The 20329-nt window shown below is 39.9% G+C and overlaps 1 long non-coding RNA gene across 1 annotated transcript; it reads right to left on the bottom strand.

Annotated features, from left to right (window-relative positions):
- Positions 1 to 12557: 12557 nt before the first annotated feature.
- On the bottom strand, positions 12558 to 13533 carry LOC120528550. The gene is made up of 3 exons (XR_005633540.1): positions 13342 to 13533; positions 12915 to 12970; positions 12558 to 12647 (listed from the first exon to the last, which is right to left on the bottom strand). It is a non-coding gene; the product is annotated as an uncharacterized LOC120528550 (long non-coding RNA).
- Positions 13534 to 20329: the final 6796 nt, after the last annotated feature.

Here is a 20329-nt window from a genome sequence, read left to right as displayed (position 1 = left end):
AGGACAAAACTACCAGGAGACGTTGGTATAAAACTAGGTCCATGATCATTATGTTGCAAACACGGCACCTAAAGCACTTTGGACAAGTCTCCTAGCTGCTAGAGTCCATCTGGCTGGTGGATAGGTGGTGTATCTGAATCAGAGAGGTGCAGACAAAAGGGACAAAGCATCTGTGCCAAAAGTACTCATTAAGTGTCGAAGCAGCAAACACTGAACACTGAGCTGTTTTTCAGATGTCTTCTCCAGTAGTCCAATCCCTTTGAATAGTTGAGGATGCATATGAAAAATAAAGTTTTTGTGGTTAGTAGAATAGTGGTGTGCCTTGGGATGTTTGGGGTTCTAAAAAGTGTGCCACCACAGGAAAAAGCTGGGAAAGACTAGTCTAGACTTTTGATAAACATATAGCTTCTTTTTGAATTTTGTACATTTAGGTGTTATGTTTAACTTGCTGTCCCACGCAGCTCCGCCCACATAATAGTGAAACAGGACAAACGTTAAAAATTAGTAAACAAACAGGTATCGCTAGCTAAGCGGAGGCAAGGTATGTTTCAAAATGTGGCGACAGGTAGACTGACTCGAACGGAGGCTGGTGTGTGAGTGAGGAGGGTCCTGCCCAGCTCCCTATTCCTGACGTCACGCTCCCCCCTCCCCTCGGCCCACAGCCTCAGTCTTGGATTAGCACAAATAAATCGCTCCTGTAAGTGAACTATGGTACTTAGTGTGGTGAGAGAAGTCGCAAAATCAACTGGAAGGTTCAAGCAAATTCTATAAATAAAACTGATCTAAATCTGTTCAGTTCTCTCGTGAAAAGCAGACAGACATTGGATTTTAGACAGATAGTTAGATATCCATCCATCCATCCATTTTCCAACCCGATGAATCGGAACACAGGGTCACAGGAGTCTGCTGGAGCCAATCCCAGCCAACACAGGGCGCAAGGCAGGAACCAATCCCGGGCAGGGCGCCAACCCACCGCGGTAGAGCGGTATAGATAGATAGATAGATAGATAGATAACTCAGTGTTCGTAAGCCACAAAAATCAATGGTACAACCTTTAAACCCGAATTTTAACAGTTTTTACTATGAAAAAGTAGCCTGATGATTTACTTTGGCAGTGATAAAATGCCTTGTATCTTTTATGTTGTGGTAACATGGTAAACAAGTCAAATTACAAATAGATGAGTTGGAATTAGAGATGTTGGTACCAGAAATAGAGGAGATTTTGTGTACCGGTTGAATGCAGCACCATAATTTAGCCAAGTGACTGTGTCAAAATCAAGCATCAAATATGGCAAGTGAAAATCTGAATGTTTACTAGCTACTGGCTAATGACAAATATTTTTCAGATGCCTATTATGAAATTCTACCACATATGGAAGAGTTTTATTCTTATTGTCAAGAGTTGACATAAGAGACAAGAACAACAGCCACAAAAAGCGGGCACTAATATCCATTCATCCATTACCCAACCCGCTATATCCTAACTACAGGGTTACGGGGGTCTGCTGGAGCCAATGCCAGCCAACACATGGCACAAGGCAGGAAACAAACCCTGGGCAGGGTGCCAGCCCACCGCAGCACTAATAACTGCAGTCAAAACACAAAATAGCAGTTTTTCATCTTCTTGTTCAGAAGATGCACAGACAAGATGGCCAAAGCCAAAAATGATCAGGGTCTGACAGACTTTGAGGATAAAACAGGGTATGGCAGCTGCTCATTGGTTGCATTCTGAATCAGCGTCGATGGAAAGAGAAAAAAAGGTGGATGAGACACAAACACTGACTCACTGATGAGTGACTAGAAAAACAATATGACCAATTTCTTTTATGTTGGTTTACTCCATCTGCCAAAAGAATTCATAACAAGAGGGCTTCCATGTGCATTCAGCCAATATTCAACGTCGACATCTGTGTCTGACAAACATAGGCCAGTCAGAACCAAACCCTGCAGCTGAAAGAGAGAATTGATTTTAGGAGAAGCTCCTTATACTGTACACACAAATCTCTTAGCTCTCTGCATGTGACAAGAAAGGGAGTCCTAAAGGACAATGTGGAGATTTGAGCCTTTAGTGTTTCATATCAAGCCATTGTTTCCTTTAACACTGTAAAGAAAGCAAAATGAACTCAAATCCTGTAATAAAACACACACATACATGGTATGTTGGAATCTCTGTAGCCGGACCAACGTTACCAACATTTGAACTTTGCTCTTTCAGGGAAAGTGCAGGCAATTCATTCACATAGCTACAGGCATGTTGAGGTATTGACTTTTTGTTATCTAAATATTAGAAACTGCATTGCTTCTAAATTCCCATAGATGCTGCAAAAAAAATTCTGAAGCTTGTGCGATATGTAAATGGGTGATGAATAATTAGCATGCAGGCATTGATCAGACATATAATACAATAGCAGTAAAAGCATATATTACCAAAACACAGGAAAGTGTGGTGTTCATTGTACTTCTTCGAGCAAGTACTCTGCAATAAGGTTTACTGAGCTGCTAGTCCTGCTGCATGACCAGATAGAACCGGCGAAGAGAGGATTTTGAGGTCAGTGTGGACCAATGGTGTAAAAGCATGAGGCACTTCCTGGGAGAATGTTGTCAGAGGTAAAACATCAACTAATGGAAGAAGCGAGAAGAAAAGGGTGTCAGCTCCTTTTCTTCCACACCCCATTGGCTCAAAAATGTAACAGGGAAGTGTGAAAAAGATGCAAATACTAAGGGTAAACTGACATTTGAGGTTTGAGCACAGGCATTGTAGGCCTGCGGCTCTTCCATGAAGACTAACCAGCCTGTTGCTTAACCCAAGAAGACATTCCACCAGCACTCTAGGTACACTGGGTATCTAGCCTTTAACAAGAAGCGCTGCTATCCATCCGGGTTGTATTTGGGGTAAATTCCACACACATATGTTATTGCTTTGTGCTTTAAGCACATTTTATAAATTAAGAACATTTATGGTTAAGACATATAATAAGTAAATACAAAGTTGTACTGACAACCTGCTTGATTGCTGGACACTTAATTGCGGTAACTGCCTCTGAGTAAATTAATAAAAAGTCACAAGTGCAGCCAATCCTTGTTTGGTCGGTCTTTGATTGGTGTCAGTGAACAATATCACAGTTGGACACCTGACTAATAGACAAATGGAGAAAGGGGAAGTGGGAATATTAGGCGAATTAGGGTCCCTATGTAAAGCCCTCACAACCAAACACTGATGTACAGCAAAGTAGGAGAACAGAAGGTGCTGCAATAATGTGCTGCATCGTCTCTTTTCCCCACAACAGTGCAAAATAATGAACAATCAGTACATAACTGAATGAATCATTGGGGTTCAACATTTTTGTACCTTATGCTACTCAGAAACACAACAGAGATGCAAAATGTACAAAGATGGTTCCCCTTTATTAACACAAAATGCCGAGAGACACACACAATAAGATAACTCAAAGTACAAATTAACCAGAAAGCAAGCAAACACCTGTTGTCCTTCTGGACCTAAATACACAAGTGATGTCTTTATGGGGGCTGGCTCACCTACTTGCCCGCTATAATACTATCATTAAGCATTATGTGCCTGTCGTGCTTTTCAAGTGTGTTTATGATAAAAAAAAATACAAAGTGGAGGTAATTAAATGGTTGATACAGATTCTGGGAACTCTCTTTCCTGAGGGATGGGTGTGTGTTCTTACCTCTGTTTATAGCAACTGGCATGGATGGAGCTTTCATGAAAAAAAAATATATATATATTATCTGATTGGTTTATCATAACCTTCTTATTAGCACCTTTACATGAGACAGATACCAAGCAATTACACCTTCCCAAGTCCATTTAATGACAGAGCATTGTAGTGGGGGTCCTTAGAGCTTTATGATATTCAGGTAGGCATTTCCTTTCTCAGGTGTTTTGTTAGTTTAAGCCCACATCATCTCTGGGGTGCTTGACCATGAACCCCAGCACCCTGAGACAGCCCTCTTGACCCCTCAGGCCTCACATCCACTCATCTCTCCTCTGATGAGAGTGTTTCCAGAGTTCATTGCACATCAATGACAGTCCCCTCAGTGCTGGGCCTGATTGCTTGGTGGTGTTAGCTTTTTTTGGGTTGACACTCTAATCCTCAAAAAGCCTGTCCGTAGTGACTGGCATGGAAATCCTCTGCAGCCTGCTTCCACTGGGACATTTCATACCTGCTATCCCCTCTGTTGGCATTCATGGAAGAGTGTTTGGTACTTTCCACATGCTCTTTCATGGGTTTCCTCCTTCCTCTTCTCCAATGGCACAGTCAACTCAAGGGGCAACAGTTTTTTTTTTGTTGCACTAGACCACAGAAATATATCTGGAATGAGCATTGTCATAGCAATTCCCTATGGAAATTTTTTATTGTTTATTGAGATCTATTCTCATTTCCCAATAACCAATATAATGGAAAATAGAGTATAAATTGTAACAGCCATTTTGAGCTTCCACACTTATCTCTGTCAGTTCCACTTTTGGCAACAACTACCATTGATGGTCACATATTCATCAGTAGCTTTACACATAATCTTACAATTGGTTATGTTATTTTTTTATATTGAATTTATTAATAGCATATAAAATTCCATACAATCAAGTTAAACTTAACAAAACTAAATTCAAATCCATCCCTACCCATGAGAAAGAGAGAAAGGCCAAAAGCCAGAGCAAAACTAAAAAGAGAAAACAGACTTTTCCATCAATTGAAATGCTTATTCTAAGCATTTTACCAATTTCAAATAGTATTTAACATAAATTACCCACTGACTTGAAAGAGGTGAGTTAGACGTATCTTGCTCAACTGGAAGAATCCTATGTGCTAATAGTAAAGTAAAGGTAATTCCAGTTTGGTTTGTCTTTCTCTATTTTTAGCCCATCTGGAAGTCAACCAAACACAGCTATTAATGGATTAGAAGGAACTGTGACACCAAGGCTGTCCGATAGGCATTTAAAGATTTTCATCCACAATGATGTTAATTTGTCACAGGCCCAAAACATGTAGCTGAGTGAAGCTGGAGCTCATTGTAACATTCGCAGGTTAGATCCTGCCCTGGCCAGTTTTAAACAAGATACTGTAGATGTGCTCGATGAAAGATTTTAAGTTGAATAATTGAATGTTTTGCACATATGGAGCTCGAGTGAACTCTGCATGGCTGCCTTCCACTGCGTTTCTGAATCGCTGAATGAGAGATCCTTTTCCCACTGTACTTTGGGACCTTTAAAAAGGAAGGGACTTTAAAATGGTTTTATATATTATAGAAATGCTGTCTGTGTCCCCAATACTGATCAATATCTCTTCTGGAATAGAGATAGGTGGGAGGTGAGGAAAATTGGGCAGATTTCGCATAGTAAAGTTTCTAATTTGGAGATAGTGGAAAAATTGTGTTAATGGGAAGCTAAATTTGGAGTGTAATTGTTTGTAGGATGCAAAGAAATTATTTATATACAAATCTGTATTTGATTTTATCCCATACATTTTCCAAACATTGACGTTATTTAATATGGCATTGCCATAGCACTGAACTCGAATGCTATTTTTTTTTACGAAAATGCCAATTTGGTAGAAGTGATGTGTAGCTTTTTAAATTTTTTCAAACCTTTAAGTTTAGATTTCAGCATCAACTTTAATGATCGTCCCCCATTCTCTTCCTGGTTTTGACCTTCACCTGTTTAGGGACTACTAGGTAAGCTCCTAGCATGCATACAGTGTGCCGATTCTATAATTGTACTCTACAGAGACATCAGCTAATTCCATAGAATTAACCATGGGGATATGGACCTAAAGAATTGGAGAAACTGCCACTTCTTCTAGAGTTTATTGTTGTGGTGTAATTACTACCAGCTACTGGCTGACTATTGTGCTGTCAGTGTAGATGGCCATGTCTGGCCCTGTGCACAGCTAATGTCAGATTTGACCTCAGCATCCAACTGCCAGCTAGGCAACCAATTAAGCTACAAATAGCACAAAAAGAAAAGGAAAAAAAAAAACGGGGAAATGGAGAAAGAGAGAGTTGTTAACATCCACAGTAACTGTGAGATTTTTATTTTTTTCCCCCCAAAGTGCTAATTTCGTTTATACACCTCAGACAGGAGAGCATTGAACTGTGACTGGGGAAACAGCATTGAAGTAGAACACCTTGTATGTGACAGAGCCTTAGTTAGACAATCTATTACTCAAACTATTACTCAGTACACTATTTTATCATGTTATGGAAGCGTGAACAGTTTCTTTCTTTGGAAGAAATTACATTTATAGAACCTTTATCACAGTCCCGCTTATACTTTGCATGCCTGGAAGGGTAGCAATTAGTGCCACCTTTCCACATGAAGGTGTTAATGTTCCCCATTTCTTGCTGACATTTATTCATTTATAGTTTGCTCTACTTATCTTTTCCTTTTCTCTTTTAAATACAGTGGGTACAGAAAGTATTCAGACCCCCTTCAATTTTTCACTCTTTGTTATATTGCAGCCATTTGCTAAAATCATTTAAATAATTTTTTCCCTCATTAATGTACACACAGCACCCCATATTGACAGACAAAAAAAATAATTTTTGAAATTGTTGCAGATTTATTAAAAAAAAAAACTGAAATATCACATGGTCCTAAGTATTCAGACCCTTTGCTCAGTATTTAGTAGAAGCACCCTTTTGAGCTAATACAGCCATGAGTCTTCTTGGGAAAGATGCAACAGCTGGATTTGGGGATCCTCTGCCATTCCTTCTTGCGATCCTCTCCAGTTCTGTCATGTTGGATGGTAAACGTTGAAATTTTAATTTAATTTGAATTTTAAATCGCATATTCATCAGACCACTAGGACAGCATTTTTTCACTTAAGAAACATAGCAAAAGTTAGACCTCTTCTATCATTGAAAGATGCTGAGAAATTAATTCACGCTTTTGTTTTCAGTAGACTGGATTACTGTAACGCACTCCTCTCAGGACTACCCAAAAAAGACATAAATCACTTACAACGAGTGCAGAATGCAGCTGCTAGAATCCTAACTAGGAAAAGAAAATCCGAAAATATTTCTCCAGTTTTGATGTCACTACACTGGTTACCTGTGTCATTCAGGATTGACTTTAAAATACTGCTTATGGTTTATAAAGCCTTAAATAATCTCGCTCCATCTTATATATCGGAATGTCTGACGCCTTATATTCCAAATCATAACCTTAGATCTTCAAATGAGTGCCTGCGCCACCACCACCTACTCAAAGCATCATGATGCACCAACATTGATGGACTGAAAGCCAGAAGTCTACGTGACCATCATCATCAGGTCCTTCCATGAAAACCCTAAATACAAAGAGGACTGTTTGACTTATGTTAGGTAGATTGCCCAGAGGGGACTGGGTGGTCTCTTGGTCTGGAACCCCTACAGATTTTTTTTTTTTTCCTCCAGCATTTGGAGTTTTTTTTTTGTTTTTTCTGTCCACCCTGGCCATCGGACCTTACTTATTCTATGTTAATTAATGTTGACTTATTTTGTTTTCTTATTGTGTCTTTTATTTTTCTATTCTTTATTATGTAAAGCACTTTGAGCTACTGTTTGTATGAAAATGTGCTATATAAATAAATGTTGATTGATTGATTGATTATGCAAAGCGGACAGACAGACAGACATTGGATTATATATATATATATATATATATATATATATATATATATATATATATATATATATATATATATATATATATAACAACCACTAAGGCCCTGTCCACACAGACGTCTGAACTGAGTGTTTTTCGCAAGCCTGACGCATCAGGTGAGCACGGATCGAACATTTTTCTGCTCATTGTAACAATCAGACCATCCACATTGGCTTTCATCACTCATGTTTGGTCAGATTTGCGTTCAGATGGCATAAAAAAAACGTCACATGAAACATTTTCTTGGCGTCAATTTCTGCTAGAATTCTGATGATGAAGAAAACGTCTTTATTGCGTTTACATGTCATTCATTTAACAGAGTGTAATTGCAGAACGCAGTACTTATGAGGTCAGTCAGGTAATGCCCCAACATCATGAAACACCCTCAATGTCAGTCATGTAACACCCATCGCATTAGACTATGATTAACATTAGGGCCCCATTACACTACATTTAAGATTAGGATTGTAGGAGGGTTATCCAAGTCAAAGGGCGTTTTGGGATTAATGTTTTGGGCATTACCTGATTTATGTCCGAGAAGGGTTTAGCTGCGCCTTGCAAAACGTATGACAATTAGGGAACTGGGATCTCTGGCAGAATCCTTCAGCAATGTTAGTCCATATACCTACATACCTACTTCAACAAAATAATAATGATAATAATTGAGAATTCGAAACCGTATGTAGGTTGATGTTAATGCTGGTGGGCGAGTGCATCTAATGCTGGTGGGCGAGTGCATCCATCAGTACTGTATGTATATTGCTTATCTCAAGTTGACAAGTAGCCTCTCTTCAGGTCTAACACTGACTCGCATACTGGCTGATTGGAGTATAATATGCGGTTATACCAGCTGTACCAGTTGAAAATGACATCCGACAATATTTGAAAAAATAATGCGGAAGTTGTTGCATTTCTTCATAAATTACACAAAAGATTCCTTACTTCCTTACTTCATCAGCTGTGCAGGCAGATGGTGAACCCAGTAGCGGCAGCAATGTTTTCTCTGCCTATGTCACCGTATCAGGAGGATTTTTAACACCAGGAGGTCAAGGTTCAGGTCTAATAAAGTCAACTGAACCATATTTATTTTGCAAATCCAATGAACAATGAACCTCAAACTCACCAGATTAAAAACACTCTGGACTGCCTGATTTTTTTTTCTCCCTAAATAATAAAAACCATCATTTAAAAACTGCATTTTGTGTTTACTTGTGTTATATTTGACTAATGGTTAAATGTGTTTGATGATCAGAAACATTTTGTGTGACAAACATGCAAAAGAATAAGAAATCAGGAAGGGGGCAAATAGTTTTTCACACCACTGTATCTTCATGTCCTCTCCATCTTGCTCTGTTACACCCATCACCTGCATGTCCTCTCTCACCACATTCATAGACCTCCTCTTAGGCCTTCCTGTTTTCATCTTCCCTGGCAGCTCTATCCTTAACATCCTTCTCCCAATATACTCCGCATTTCTCCTCTGCACATCTCCAAACCAACACAATCTCACCTCTTTGACTTTGTCTCCCAACCATCCAGCCTAAGCTGACCCTCTAATGTCCTCATTTCCAATCCTGTCCATCCTCGTCACACCCAATTCAAATCTTAGCATCTTTAACTCTGCTACCTTCAGCTCTGTCTCCTGTTTTCTGGTCAGTGCCACCATCTCCATCCCATATAACAAAACTTATCTCAGTATTGTCCTGTAGACCTTTCTCTTTCACTCTTGCGGATATCCGTCTGTCACAAATTACTCCTGACCATCTTCTCCACCCATTCACCCCTGCCTGCACTTTCTTTTTCAATCCCCATTACTCTGTATTATTGATCCCAAGTATTTAAACTCATCCACCTTCGCCAACTCTACTCCCTGCATCCTCACCATTCCACTGACCTCCCTGTCATTCACACACATGTATTCTGTATTGTTCCAACTGACCTTCACTCTTCTTCTCTCAAGAGCATACTCTCGCTACAGATCACAATGTCATCATCAAACATCATAGTCCATGGGGACTCCTGTCTAATCTCGTCTGTCAACCTGTCCAGTCCCATTGCAAATAAGAAAGGGCTCAGAGGCGAACCCTGTCATGTTGAAGTCAATTAAGCACCACTACAAAACACAACTTAAACGCCTAGGTTGCTCCGAGCGTGTGGACAGATGAAAATCTGAGGGAATGCGGTCAGAGCCACAGTATATGGATTCTATACTCTGTGGTTACTCTTTTTTTTCATAGCAATAAATCCATGCTTTATTTCCAGTGAGGATTCCCTTCAAAAATAATGCACATATTATTTCAAGTCCCTTACTATTAAAGACCTTCTATATACCATCCATCCATCCCTTTTCCAACCCACTGAATCCGAACACAGGGTTATGGGGGTCTGCTGGAGCCCATCCCAGCCAACACAGGATGCAAGGCAGGAACCAATCCCAGGCAGTGCACCAATCCACTGCAGGACAAACAAACACACACACACACACACACACACACACACACTAGGGACAATTTAGAATCACCAATCCACCTAACCTACACGTCTTTGGACTGTGGGAGGAAACCCACGCAGACACGGGGAGAACATGCAAACTCTACGCAGAGAGGACCCAGGAAGCGAACCCAGGTCTCCTAACTGTGAGGCAGCAGCGCTACCCACTGCACCACCGTGCTGCCCTCTATATACTGTAGCTGTCCAATAAGCACTAAAAGGGGGTTAGAGGATTGTGCTTATACTCCTCTGTGAGCTGTTTCAGGACCCATCTTGTACAGAATTTATGAAAGCCAAGGCTGTTGCCAGTGATGACATATGCAGAACCATGACTGATCTGGATGTGGATTTGCCACTTCATTGATAGTTGGTGTGTCAGAATCATGGTATGGAATAGCTCAGTGTTGTCACTGGTAGCTCAGCACAACTTGGGCCCTCCACCAGCAAGTGAATGGATAGGACAATCAATTGAAACCCCAGACAGGTGACCTCCATTTAACTCATTCTGGAACATCTTAAACCAATTTGTGCACCTCTGATCATTTCAGGGTGTCATATTAAAAGGGGGTGAGTCCTTTTGTGATCATTTATTTTATGTTGTATGTATTTAATTAATTTAGATCATGTTCAGAGAGGTGCTGACATTAAAGTGTCTTTTTCTGCTGATCAATAGCAAAAGAGCCAAATTCAATCCACAGTGATTCAGTGTTATCGACTCTCTCTCTATATAAAATCCTAAGCCTAAAAGTGTAACAATTTTGTGCAACGATTTTATGTGACTTTTTATGTCACTTTTGTTTCACGCATTAAATCAGGCTTATTTTATAATCTACATATGTATGTTTGGTATCATTCTTTTCAGCATTTATCAAACTTTAATGTGATTTTGTTAGATTTTCAGATTCTTATTCCGTTTTTGAATTATAAACTAAAAAATGTCAAGAACTCTCTTCCCGTGAGACGAGACTTTGTGTGAAGAGATTTAACCAAGCCCAGGGCTGGAAATAACAGACAAAGAATAGGACAGCTGCTGTACAGGATTTTAAAATGTTTGAAGTGCCGTGTGAGATGAAGATCAAGCGGCATAGCAGCAGCGGCAGCAATCCAGCAGCTGATCAAGCAAAGAGGAGGTTAAAAAAAAACCACCTGTATTTCTTTCCCATTGCATCACCGTTTAAGAGGGGGTTTAGTAGGAGCGACCGCATCTCCTTGGGGTACGTTCAGCCCCCCTCTTCACAACGCGAGCGGCAGAAACGTGAAGTGGCTGGCGCGTAGCACAGGCCAGGGGGGTTGGCGAGTGAAGCGAGCAGGGGGCGAACCACCTAGTAGAACAATAAAAAAGTAAAAAAAAAAAAACTTCCCAGGGTTGGTAAATTTTCATACGCTTGATGCCATTAAGCAGTGTGAAGGATTCAAGTCTAAGACGGGCATCTGAATAAGAACGTGTGTGTTTGTTTTATTTTCTAGTCACAATTGTGATGCCATACTGATTTACCTGCCATGTTTTCAGAGGCACCAGTTTCCTCACCTAGAATTCCATTTTATTACTTATAGTTATCAATAATAATAATATATTTTATTCATATAGCACCTTTCCCATGCATTTTCAGCAGTCAAGAAATTTTCTGACTTGCTGAATCCAGACCAAGATCATTGGGGGTCCTGGAGCCCATCCCAGCTAGCATAGAACAAATCCTGGACCGGGTACCAGGTCCATCACAGAGCAAATACACACACAAGGCCCAATTTAGCATCACCATTCATCTAACCTGCTGGTATTTGGACAGCGGAATGAAACTGCAGCACCCGGAGGAAACCCACACAGACACAGGGAGAACATGGAAATGCCACATAGGGGGTAGCAGTACCAATGCCCCACTGTTTCAGTATTATAAGACCAAAATTAAATAATTTAATCTAGACAGGTGTGTAGTGGAGGTATTTTTTATTAGTATGGTTTCTGTTTATTATATTGTTATATTCCATTGTTTTCTATCTCGGCCACATGCTTTTTGCCCAGTTGAATGCACGTTACATTTGTAACAAAAAACAAATGATGTCATTTTTTGATATGTTTAACTTCCTAGAAAATAAAAAGTGCATTCTGTGTTGTTCACACCATTTGAATTGCTGAACTTATCTGAACAATCTTATTAATAGTTTACTCATCTTGTGTGTGCTGCCTCTGCCTCAACAAACTCTTTTAGCAATACAGTGTGACTAGATGGATAATCTTTCACTAAATGTACAAATCACTTTACCCAGACAAAGGCAGATGAAAAACAGCATTCAAACAGTCTGGGTCACAACTTCTGTAAAACATATTCAAATAAATGCGCTTTTTAAAATAGTGTGAGGAAACATTGTCAAGGAAAATTAGAAAGGCTCACCGTTAATCTACCGAAAAAATCCTGCTCATTACTTGCGTGTATTTGAATCACTACCAGCACATGATTCTTAAATGTCTGCTCCAAAATCAGATTACCTAGAATGTAAATGAAAGTCATTAACTTAACAATACTCTGGTTACTGCTGCTGCAGCGGTTTCCCAACATTACATTATCAAGTTTCATTATGATTTCTCCAGATTATCTTTGCAAATTTGCTTTTGTACACCAAATCTCTCTTTCCAAGGCCACTAGTGACAGCTTGTGTTATTTCTGGTACTTGTCCAAAGATGAGCACTGTAGCTCTACTACCTTAAAGACCTAAGAGTTGACGCCCTCTATTGGCTAAATCCGAAACTGCTCACCACCAGGCTCGTGACTGCTGCCGTCTCTCTTCCCACTCACCAGCAGTTATCACGATCTGCATTAGGAGAAACAGAAGATGTTCGGGTAGTTCAGCGAAGTACGCGTTGTTCTTCTTGCAGCACCAATTTTAAGGCTAGATAAACAGGAAACTCGGAATTGATTTCCCAACACAAATTATTTTTCCTCCAAAAACGGAAAGCTAGGTGGTAGAATTTACTTAAATGTATATCTACAGTGAGTCTTAAATTGCAGGTCTTTTAATTCTGACTTGTTTCACAACGAGTGCACAAAACACACAGAGACCATCTCACGTGCATTTAGATTCAAGCGCATTTCAATGGGAACCGATAGTTCAATAAATACACTGACAGTTTAACCGAAGATGAAGTAGGCTATTAATGTGTTATTTAAATACTCGCTACTTACCCATTAACGCCTCCATTGAAATAAAAAAGAAAGAATACAATAAACAGTTTTCGCACTGGAGTACCACACAAGAACGTGCAGTTCTTTGCCGATCACTCATTTAATTCGGGATTTTGGGGACTAGGCACGTGCGGCTTGGGCGCCACAGCAGTTTGCTCCATAGCGTCACGTTTTTAATTTAAGTAGCCTTTGGTTCGAATAAGACCTAAAGACTGCTTTTTGCGTCGTTGTTACGTTTTTCTTTTGTTTGGAAGGGGTTTCAAAAACCAATTAGGTCAAGTCAATTAGCAACTCTTAATTGGTTCTATGAAGGAATGCCATCTCTTTCATTGGTGCTTCTCGCCTTACCAGCTGTTGATAAACTTCATATATTAAGAAAATTAATATGTTGATAGGTGTATGACTGATCTTTTTTTTTTTTTTCGGTTTACTGTGAAAGTCAAGGACGCTAAAATATCACATGTAACAAATTAAAATGTGTATTAATGTATTTATTATATTATATTTATTATATATAATATTTATTTATTTTATAAAGACAAAATCTCCAGGATTACAGTAGGTACCGTTCACAGATTGCGCCAAACAGGAACCATCCGTAGATGCACACCATAGAGAGCGGCACAAAAATGCATCCAGCAACGGTTCCATTAAGTGATTTAAGAATATTTAGTGTGCGGGCCGTGTGAATGGTTTTAGTAAGAGTATGCTACAGTTTATCCTTATAATTAATTCGTTCTATTTTTTTTCCTGAACAAGAGGCTTAGAACAAGGGGGAAACTATTTTGATTAGGCACAGAATGAGCAAACTCTCAGTACAAAACACAGGAGTTAAAAAAAGAAGCTACCCTCGTGTTATTTCTGAATTTAAGCCAATTGGAGATGGAGGAAGACGCTACGCTTACAGACCAAAAAAAGAGAGACATGAACTGCACAGAAACAATGAAAACTGCACGTTTATATAACTTGGCTTATTTGATAGTTGTCATTATTTGAGTCAGATAACCTTCCTACAACCCTCATCTTAACCTTACTGTTACCAGGTGTAGTATAACTGTCATTGGCGGCATGTGGAATGGGGCGTGACATCTGTGGGTTATGGGTGGAGTTAAATGCTTAATTTCCCAGTGCTTAGCCACGGTTCTGGTCTGCACAGCCATAGACATACAGTGGTGTGAAAAACTATTTGCCCCCTTCCTGATTTCTTATTCTTTTGCATGTTTGTCACACAAAATGTTTCTGATCATCAAACATATTTAACCATTAGTCAAATATAACACAAGTAAACACAAAATGCAGTTTTTAAATGATGGTTTTTATTATTTAGGGAGAAAAAAAAATCCAAACCTACATGGCCCTGTGTGAAAAAGTAATTGCCCCCTGAACCTAATAACTGGTTGGGCCAGTTAGCAGCAATAACTGCAATCAAGCGTTTGCGATAACTTGCAATGAGTCTTTTACAGCGCTCTGGAGGAATTTTGGCCCACTCATCTTTGCAGAATTGTTGTAATTCAGCTTTATTTGAGGGTTTTCTAGCATGAACCGCCTTTTTAAGGTCATGCCATAGCATCTCAATTGGATTCAGGTCAGGACTTTGACTAGGCCACTCCAAAGTCTTCATTTTGTTTTTCTTCAGCCATTCAGAGGTGGATTTGCTGGTGTGTTTTGGGTCATTGTCCTGTTGCAGCACCCAAGATCGCTTCAGCTTGAGTTGACGAACAGATGGCCGGACATTCTCCTTCAGGATTTTTTGGTAGACAGTAGAATTCATGGTTCCATCTATCACAGCAAGCCTTCCAGGTCCTGAAGCAGCAAAACAACCCGAGACAATCACACTACCACCACCATATTTTACTGTTGGTATGATGTTCTTTTTCTGAAATGCTGTGTTCCTTTTACGCCAGATGTAACGGGACATTTGCTTTCCAAAAAGTTCAACTTTTGTCTCATCAGTCCACGAGGTATTTTCCCAAAAGTCTTGGCAATCATTGAGATGTTTCTTAGCAAAATTGAGACGAGCTCTAATGTTCTTTTTGCTTAACAGTGGTTTGCGTCTTGGAAATCTGCTGCCAGGATAATAACCTGCTGTTCTAAATCCACTGAACATATCACACCTATTCTCTCTCAACTTCACTGGCTCCCTGTTCACTACTGAATACAATACTAAATACTGCTCTTAACATTTAAAGCTCTCCACAGTCTTGCTCCCCCCTACCTCACTGATCTCCAACAGACTTACACTCCTCTCGCTCACTCAGATCCTGTAATTTGAGAGTATTCAGTCTGGCAATATAGTGCAGCCTTAGTTTGTGGAAGACAGACAAAACTAAAGACATGAGCATAAAATGATGGTTGCCAATTTCAAACTGTGTTTTCTCGATGTGCTCCTTGAGTAAAAACACATAATCTGAACCAATCTCAGCCCGAACAAACTGATCGATCAAAGATGACACTGACAGCTTGCCCTCATGTCGACAAGATAACACACTCAGCTACTTTGACCACCTTGACTGTACCCTCAGAAGGAATCATCAGACCTCCTTTGTTTTTTAATGTGAGCAAGTGGTAGCTTTAATCATATGATACCGGAATAGCATGTTACCAAACTAGCATGGCACACAACACAGGACAGCTTTCTCAAAATCCCATCTAAGGGCTGCCTCCCACTGCTTCCTGAGGTGGATTTCTTTGGGAAACCTTCAAAGTTTGAGAAATGTTAAAAGCTAACAACAATCTACATAGTGGCTGAATATGCTTAGCCAAAACGTTGTTTGGAGGCTCACTTGAGCACATAAATTCATAGCTTTGCTATCTTAGCCTGGCGTAGCTAAAGTTAAGATTATAAAATGGGATTTTCTAATGGCCAAATATAACCAAAACAATTGTTCAGCCTTACCTATGAAATGTAATCCCCCAGGACCTGGTTTGGAGAGTACAGCGGTTTGTACAATCCCAAGCAGCACATGCGTGAGGCATCTTTATCCATTACTTCACTCCACAGCAGTGCCACTCGCAATATGGTGGCGATGTTGACGTATGATGCTGCTGCTCATGCGGTGTCTAGTAATTCTACGTCTATGTGCACAGCCACCCCTCATCTGCATCTTGTGAAATGGGATGTGTCTAAACATTGTGCAGTTTGGAAAGTCGGAATTTCTGAGTTCCTAGTCGAAATTTTTAACGCCCCTTCAGCTGGATTTCAATGCTCCCTTAAGTTGGATTTTCAACATCCCCCTTAAGTTAGATTTCTAACTCTGAAACTCTGGGTTGACCTGTCAAGCCTGAGTTTGTTGGATTTCAGATTATGATGTCAATGAAAAATGGCGGCGGACACTGCAAACCTTAGTAAAAGCGATAGTATTATACTGTTAATTAGCACTTCTGTCTATTTGTGTGTCATTAAATCAGTCATACACACAGAACTGTCTGGCTTCTATCAGTGGATATGCTGCTACGGTTTCTAGATACACAAAATACACCATAATGCATTGTTATCCATTGCTATTTATTTCAATGGAGCAAGCAAGCAGTTTTCCAAATATTTCACCTGAACTCAGGTGTGACGTCAATCCCAGTTCTGACATCCGATTTCCGAGGTAAATGCAATGCAGCATGAAACATTTAATTCCACCCATAATCCACAGATGTCATGCCCAATTCTGCATGCTGTTAGAAACAGTTGTCAGGCTACAGCAACTATAAAGGAAATTTGCCTAGCTCCACTATGATTAAAATTAGGGTTATGGAATGATTGTTGGATTTAAGAGTTGTGTGCAGGATGGGTCTTTCCTGTCTAGTATGGAGTTCAGCAGGACCCACACGCATGTTGTCTGTGAATTATAGGTGGAGTTACATATTTAAACAAAGCCCATGTTTAGGCACACTCCATTCTCCATGCTGCGGTGAAGACCTTCTTAAGTGGGAAGTGGGGACCCCGGTATACATATAAGCTGATTTACGGATTGTAGGTTTGAAAGCCACCTTAGATGCATGTAATTAAGGCTCAAGAAATACTGGAGTTTCTCGTTGCTTCAGTAACAGACGGCTAATACCTCTTGTAGTTCCCCGAGGTTGTCCTTTCAAAAATTACCAATATGCACGAAAAACTCTCAGTACTCCAAAGGGAAACCACTGGAGCAAACAGTATTGCACTGCTAAGCCACTGTATCACATTTATTTATTTGTATTGCTTTAATTGCATTTTCACTTGGAATTTCAGTTATCTTGAAAGCACAGCCAAGCAGAATTGTGTGTTTCCATGCAGTTAACTTGACTACAGCATCTTAAGTACACTCTTAAAAATCTAAAATTCGGAGTGGTCTCCCCTAGACTTTCAGATATGAGGATGGATATTTGAGGAGTAAACCGCAAGACAATGATTATATTTTTATATTACGTACATTAAATATCAAATCAAATTATTAATATATTGACCAATTATTATAAAAGTAAAGTTGAATAAATTGGATTCCACAGCTTTATGAATGAAAAAGTATCACTTTCCGATTAGCAGAAATAGCTCAAAAGTTGATAGAAATCTGCATTTTGTACCTAATACTTGTATGTAAAATTTGGTTGACCTAACTGAAAGTGTACCCGAGTTATCGTGTTTACACACACAGACACTGACAGACACAAAGACATAATTCCAAAAATGGTATTTTCAAACCCAGGGAGGTCTAAAACATCGAGATTCATTAAGATCTCGAAATCGAATTTTTGGACGATTACAGTACTTGTTACCCTATGAGAAAGTAAATCGGACTTAGGGAGGTCAAAAAGGTCGAGATTCATTAAAACTTCAAGGTTGAATATTTGAACGATTACAATACTTTCCCTATACTTTGTATACAAGAAAGTAAATAACGGTTCTTTAATGGGACTTTTTGAGTTGTGTGGTAGCTTGTAGAACCAATGCTTGTCAAAGAAGAATTTCATTCTGTGAGGGATCTTTGCATATATAATTGATTCCTTGGGCCTTGACAAATTTCCTAATGTATGGACAAAACAGAAATCATTAATGTATACCAAGATAATCAGCAGGATGCTAACAGATCAAGAAACCTGAACTTAGCCTGGGATATATGTAAGAAGAAGTCCTTTATTATTGTTAAACCAAATGGTATTTCAACAGTCTGTTATCATCTGTTTATGGTTATTCATGTAACCTGTTACAGATATAAGTAAAGATTCTTTATGAAATGTTCGCAAGGATGGTTGTTTCGGAGTCAAAAATGGTTACCTTATGGTATCACTATGAAGAACCACTTTGGCAAGTTTATTTTTAGGCTACATCTTTAACATACTGAAAGAAAAACAGGTGAACTCAAAAACATGCCAACTAAACACTAGAATGGCATGACCAAACATTGTAATTAATAGTAAAGGGTCACAATCAATATGCCAAGTGTCTCTCAAAGTGTCACCGCGGGTAGTTTAAACAATCAACATTTCTCCGCTATGACTGCACTGGTGATTCTCCAAGATGGACCACCAAACTCCTGGGATTGTCATGGATTATAGGTCCCAAAGACACTAAGAAGGGCAAAATTGGGTCGTGAGAATAAAAGTTGGAGACATATTACACTAGAGCACTGCAGAACGTGACGACAGTTCACTAGAGGGCGCACTCGCTCAAACCAGTGTATACGTGGTAATTGGAGCATGGATTGCCAAATGGAGTTCCAGAAGATAACAAAAATGCATTGGAGGAATACAAGACAACTCTGTTTGGTGCTCACAGCAGTGAGATTTAAAACTAAGCACTGTGAGGTGAGTTGAGTACTCAATGTAGCATTAACAGGATTAGTTATTTTCTAATTATTATATAAAGACATATGACAGACTATTGTTATTATGTAGAGTGGACACCATCTCAATATTATAAGTGGTGGGCAATGATTAAAATGTTTTGAGTACAATTTTCTGTAATCTTGGTGGTCAGAGTGGTACATTTACCACGGCTACTGCCTTGCAACTGCAGAGCCATCACACGGTAGATGGCTTTACCCGGTGGAGTTTGCACCTACTCACCAAGTCCATGTTGCATTTCGCAGAGTACCATGGTTTCCTACTTTATTTCATAAATGTGTATTTTAGAATATTTGTTGGATCTAATTTGACATGAAAGAGCTTATGCTCTGCAATGAATTGGTGTCCTGACCAAGGTCGGTTTAGATCTTACAGCAGATGGGGTTTGTATTTAAGAGGGGGGTTTGTCACAATATTAATTTATCTATCCAGCTTCTGTAAAAAGCCAAATTTCCATTGGAGACAAATCAAGTGCTATCTAATGTGTTGTGACCCGCGAACATATTGTAGTAATAACAATAACTAAACCAGAAGGCATATGGTTCTGATATTAATATGCATCTTGTGACTATCATTATTGAATTGGCATTATTACTTGTCACAGGAGGCTGGGGGTCAGACCCAGCCAGGATGCCTGGAAGGACTAGGATGTGGCTTATACGTCCCTCAGGCAACCCTAACCGCCCTGAATGTTGAGGGGACCACGGGAAAGGAGCAAGGAGGCTCAAGCCCATTTGGGCCCGTGGTCACCACCAGGGGGCCCCTCTGAGCATTGTGGAGCCCAGGGAACATGCACTTCTGGCACACCTGGAAAGTTGGAGGAAGATCCTTCCAGTGATGCCCAGAGTGCTTCCGGGTGCAAGGGCACTTCCGCCACACCAGGATGTGCTGCCGGAAAGACATCATCAGGCACCTGCACCTGGAGCACATCTGGGTGGAAATAAAAGGGATCAGGGAACTAGAGTCGGGAGCGGGAGCAGGACGAAGCTCCTGGGAGGAGAGGAAAGGCGGCCCATGGAAGGTGATTGGTGCTGGGAGCACTGTGTGCTCTGTGGGACTTTTGGTCAAAATAAACATGTGTGTCATTCGACATCCAGTGTCTGTCTGTCTGTGGTCGGGCTGTTTATCACATACTATACTTAAAAAATAACAGCAGATTGTTAACATGTTACATAAA

This window comes from Polypterus senegalus, chromosome 4, assembly GCF_016835505.1.
Source record: "Polypterus senegalus isolate Bchr_013 chromosome 4, ASM1683550v1, whole genome shotgun sequence".
NCBI classification, from domain to species: Eukaryota; Metazoa; Chordata; class Cladistia; order Polypteriformes; family Polypteridae; genus Polypterus; species Polypterus senegalus.
Note: the sequence above shows the minus strand (reverse complement) of the source record. Positions and strands in the feature narration are given on the sequence as shown.